Genomic DNA, 6,239 nt, shown 5'->3' on the forward strand with positions numbered 1-6,239 from the left:
TGACTTATCACATACTATACTATGACTTTTTAATGACTTTTTTGTGACATACTATACTATGACTTTTTAATGACTTTTTTGTGACATACTATACTATGACTTTACATAACATTTTTTGGCATACTATGCTATGACATTTTCAAGGTTGGTATTGCAACTGGGATTTGACCCAAATGCAGACGGAGGCATCTGGATGAATTAAGTGTTTTATTGTTAAAGCATGAGTATTGATTGGCACAGGCATCATGAGTCCAAGTTAGGCAGAATGTCCAGCAGTAGACAGTCAGCAGGCACGTAACAGGTTGCAGAAAACCACATTGTAGCAATGATGACTAACTGACAGAGGAACAAAGGATCTGGGCTGGTATGTATACTTCAACTCACTGACTAATGCTGACTCCAGTTCTATTCACCTTACATGATGACATACTTAAGTTACGTTTGACTGTTATGATTTTGATGATGAGTTCAGCGAAACTAACCAAGGTTGTTATTTTCGAGGTCATCACTTACCTCCTTTTCCAGATTGACAAAGGGAAGCAGTTGATTTTACTGTCACAAATCCATTTATGTCATCGAACTTCAAGTGTTAATATTTCTTCTCCACATAAGGTACTAGGTTTTCACACATAATACAGAGGTTAATTTCAACATGTGATCAAACTGATTCTTGAACAAACTATTGCAATCCAAGACAGGCTCAGTCCAATGTGAAGCAATCATTTTGGCTCCTTTGCTAAGAGTAAACCCTTTAGTTGAGGTTATTCCATGGGCAAATGTCATGTCTTTACCTTTCATAAATGTAACCTTGCTCGATAGACGAATCTGTATGTGTTCATATGAAAGAAATGGAGATTGCTCCACACTCTTTTCAGTAATAAAACGTTGAGTTATTGTTTTTACGATGATTTGGATCCAACCCATATGCGCCTCTTGTATTCGAAAGTAAATAAATAATAATCCTTCCAGTTGAATAAAGATGGGAACACCTGTGGGTTAAGGAGAATCAAAAGGCATGTAATTGGGTCATTTAGTAATCATATACTGTGTGATGTTTTATATACTTGTTGTTACGTTTATTAATTATTAAGGTTAATTGTTTTTATTCATGTATATTGTTTTGATAAATTTGATTTAAGGTATCTATAATCCATTCAATGGATACAATGGATTCCATTGTATGTATTGAGTCATCAGATATTGATTTATTTTAGATTATAGATAGTGACCAGTATGTTCGAGGTGAATGTATTACCAATTATGTATGTTTTGACAACTACTCAGTTATCAGATCAACACTGATAGGCGTTTAAGGACTCTAAAGTTACATCTTGTATTCCCTTAATGTGTTCTGAGTTACTGTAATCAAGTTATCTAGTGTGCTAAGGAGAATGTTATAATCATTGCAACTAAACCATTTGTATCTAAGTAACGTATTGGGATGCTAATCTGCTGCAGATATCTGATTTACTGTATGCATGTATGGCTTAGTTAATCATTACATTCATTTTGGGGTTACCTCTTTTTGTCATTTAGAGTTTTTTTATACGCTCGATGGTGTTTTAAGCCCTCAACGTCGACTTCAAGGCAGCGCTGCGACCATCAACTTCAAGGCAGCTAACCCTAACCTTAACCCTAACCATTGCCTAATCCTAGTGCCTTCCAGGCAGCGCTGCCTGGAAAACAATGTGGGGGGCTTAAACGGTCTTTATCTTCTTGCACTATCTAAGGAGAGGAGTTAATCACAGAGAGTCTGGACCAAGGGTTACACAACATTGTTTGCCTCCGACCTGGTGGTGTGAATATACATGATTCTATGGGATGTGGAACATACTGTATAAAGCTGAGCTTGATGTATACATGCTGTACCAAGATCTTCTCTGGCTTTAGATTTGTGTTAATAAAATGTGTAATAAACGTATATTTTCAAGTAAGCACAATGGAGACTCATCGAGTTATTTATTTTTTTGTGAAGTGAAGATTGCCCTGAAGTAGGGTTTCCGCATCACTATACTATGATTTTTTTCATGACTTTAGTAGACTATGACTTTTTATTACCTTTTTGACGTACTATACTATGACTATTTTATCGACATGCTATGCTATGACTCATTTATGACTTTTTTTTTCAACATGCTACACTATGACCTTTTTATCACTTTTTTTTTGACATACTATAGTATGACTTTTTTCCACATACCATACTATGACTTTTTATGACTTTTTCCACGTACTATACTATGACATTTCTATTACTTTTATATGACTTTTTCATGACTTCTGATTTGCAGACTCCAGGCTGGTTGGACAGGCAGATCTGCACATTATCTGCAACTTCTACAAGTGCGACTTTGACAGTATCCTGACTGGCTGCATCACCGCCCTCAAACGTAGGGTGTGAAAACTACTGCGCACATCAGAATTACGGAGCTGCCATCCATAGAAGACCGCTAGGTGTAGGAAACAGAGACCCCAATCACCCCAGTTACAAACTGTTCTGCCTGCTGCTGTCTGCTGTCTGAATAATTGCTGTCTCAAGCTCCTACAGGGTTTCTGTATCGTTTAAATTTTGTATGTGTAAATAAAGAAAAAAACTAAACAAGCTCTGAGCTCAACACCTGCCACTGTCCCTTTACCTTTTATATAAATTTACATACTGTTTTATAAACTGTTTACACCTTTGTACATCTCATTATACATTGCATTCATGTTCATTTATTTAAAATTACTGTCACTACCACAAATTTATATTACTTTATTTTATCTGTTATATTTTTTCCCTAGACTTCAACTTGCACTACCATATGTCTACGATTGACATTTTGTTTTTTAACCTTGGATTTTCTTTTTCTTTTTTACATATTTCATTAGCATTGTTGTATAATTAGCCTGAGAACTAAGATTTCCATTGCCAAAGACTGCTTCTCTGTAATTGCTGTGAATATTGCAATAAAGAACATGAAACTTTAACTTTACGTTATGACTTTATGACATACTAATGACATTTTATGGCATAATATACTAGAACTTCGTCATGGTTGTGTATATTTCTGTTTTTTGGACATTGTGTGTGTTAGTCTACCCGTGTGTGCCTCCAGCCACCAGAGTGTGTCAGCCACCGCCGCCGGCCGCCAGAGGGGTTGCGCCTTTACCGACGGCCTCCAGAGGGGTTTTGCCTTCGCCGATGGCCGTCAGAGGGGTTGTGCCTTCGCCGACGGACTTCAGAAGGGTTCTGCCCAGCCGCCAGCGGGTGTCAGCCACTGCTGGCCGCCAGAGGGTTTTCGCCTTCGCCTTTTCGCCTTCGCCTTTTTGGACATTGTGTGTGTTAGTCTACCCGTTAGGGCTGGGCGTATCGATCTAAATATCGATAGTATCGATACCAAGATGAGTATTGGTATCGGATCAATACTGTCGTGATGAGATCGATACTTTTGTTGCAGTTTCTCTCCGAGTTCATGCGAGCACAGCGTCTCTCCAAGTCTGTGCGCAGTGTGCAAACAGCGCACCTCTCTCTCTCTCTCTCTCTCTCTCTCTCTCTCTCTCTCTCTCTCTCTCTCTCTCTGCCCCCTCCCCCTCCGTGCTCTGCCAGAGGCGGAGAGCGGAGAGTCAGAACAGTGATGATTTTTTGTTGTGTTGTTTATATTGTTATATTCATATTTATACATTGTGGCTTATTTTGCACAACTGACTTTATTTTTCACAGATATCTGTGTGTAATGGAAGGTATTTTTGGTTGTGTTGTTGACTTTGCTATATTTATATTTTGTTATATTATTTTAATACCGTTACATTGTTTTATTTTGTTCTAGTTATTTAATAAAAACATTTAGATTTGTCTAAAATCTTTGTCCTGTGTTTTATCATAATCATAATCAACTAACTAAAGGCAAAATCACAAAATTATTCAATGATCGTGACGTTACAAGTAAAAAGTATAGGTATCGGTATCGCCGATACTAGCCCTGTATTTACTTGGTATCGGATCGATACCAGAATTCCCAGTATCGTCCATCCCTACTACCCGTGTGTGCCTCGGTATTCCTGAATTCCTGTTTTTCGGGATTCTGCCTGTTCCTGTTTTGGGGATTCTGCCTGGAGAGCGCACTGCACACACCACTCACCACTGGTTTCCCCATACTGTGTACATATACTTAAACTTATATTGTTTATACCTATACTTGTTTAATATTCCATTTAGAGAATGTGTGACGTGCAACAACAACACGAAAACAAATTCCTTGTATGTGTTAAAATACGTACTTGGCAATAAAACCCTTTCTGATTCTGATTTTAATTCTGGACACGACACCCCCTTGCCCCTTGCACTATTCTCTGTATATATTTATCTTTATTAAATCACTTAAACATTTTTCCTGTGTTACGTCTGCTTTTGGGTCCAGTGCCATTCCGTAACAATGATTTATTTATTAACAACTATAATGACGTACCATGACTTTTTACAAGTTTTTTAACATACTATACTATGACTTTTTTATGACTTTTTACGACATACTATACTATGACATTTTACGACATACTATAGTATGACTTTTTTCGACATACTATACTAAGACTTTTTTATGACTTTTTTTCCACCTACTATACTGTGACTTTTTTATGACTTTTTTTTTAAAGACCTGAATGAACAGATTTTCACATGGGGAATAAGACAAGGACCTCATTTGTTTTTGGGGGATGGACTTTTTCCAACTTACTATACTAAGACCTTTTTAGACATACTATACTATGACTTTTTTCAACATACTATACTATGACTTTTTTTATGACTTTTTTCCACATAGTATACTATGACCTTTTTCAATATAATATACAGTGACTTTTCTTCAAAATACTTTACTATTACTTTTTTCGACATACTATACTATTACCTTTTTATCACTTTTTTGACATAATAAACTATGACGTTTTAATGACTTTTTTCGATATAATATACTTTGACTTTTTCATGACTTTTTTCGACATGCTATACTATGACCTTTTTATGACTTTTTTCATACATACTACACTTTGACTGAAGGCGAAACGAAGGCAGCAATTACAGAGAAGCAGTCTTTGGCAATGGAAATCTTAGGTCTCAGGCTAATTATACTTTTTATTACTTTTTACAACATACTATACTGTGACTGTTTTTGTAACTTTTTTCGACATACTATACTATGACTTTTTCATGAGTTTTTCGACCTGCTATATTATGACTTTTTTTATGACTTTTTTTGACATGCGTTTTATGACCTTTTTATGACTTTTTTCGACATGCTATACTATGACTTTTTATGACTTTTTATGACTTTTCACGACATGCTACACTATGACTTTTTTATGACTTTTTCCAACATACTATACTATGACTGTTTTTATTACTTTCTTCGACATATGACCTTTTTATGACTTTTTTCGACATACCATAGCATGACTTTTTATGACTTTTCAGGACATGCTATACTATGACCTTTTTATCACTTTTTACGACATGCTATACTATGACTTTTTATTACTTCTTACAACATACTATACTATGACTTTTTCATGAGTTTTTTCGACATGCTATACTATGACCTTTTTATGACTTTTTTCGACATACTATACTATGACTGTTTTTATGACTTTTTTTCGACATACTAGAGTATGAATTTTCATGACTTTTTATTACTTTTTCTAACATACTATACTATGACTTTTTCATGAGTTTTTTTTCCGACATGCTATACTATGACCTTTTTATGACTTTTTTCGACATACTATACTATGACTGTTTTTATGATTTTTTTTCGACATACTAGAGTATGACTTTTCATGACCTTTCACGACATGCTATACTATGACTTTTCATGACTTTTTTCGACATACTATACCATGACTATTTTCAACATACTAAAAAAAGGTCATAGTATACTATGACCTTTTTATGACTTTTTTATACATACTACACTTTGACTGTTTTTATGACTTTTTTTCGACATACTAATAAAAAGGTCATAGTATACTATGAGCTTTTTATTACTTTTTTATACATACTACACTTTGACTGTTTTTATTACTTTTTTCGACATACTATAGCATGACGTTTTATGACTTTTCACAACATGCTATACTATGACCTTCTTATCACTTTTTACGATATGCTATACTATGACTTTTTATGACATACTATACTAAGACTTTTTTATGACTTTTTTCACCTTCTAAACTATGACTTTTTAATGACTTTTTCGCACCTA

This window comes from Sander vitreus, chromosome 21 (assembly GCF_031162955.1).
Source record: "Sander vitreus isolate 19-12246 chromosome 21, sanVit1, whole genome shotgun sequence".
NCBI lineage: Eukaryota > Metazoa > Chordata > Actinopteri > Perciformes > Percidae > Sander > Sander vitreus.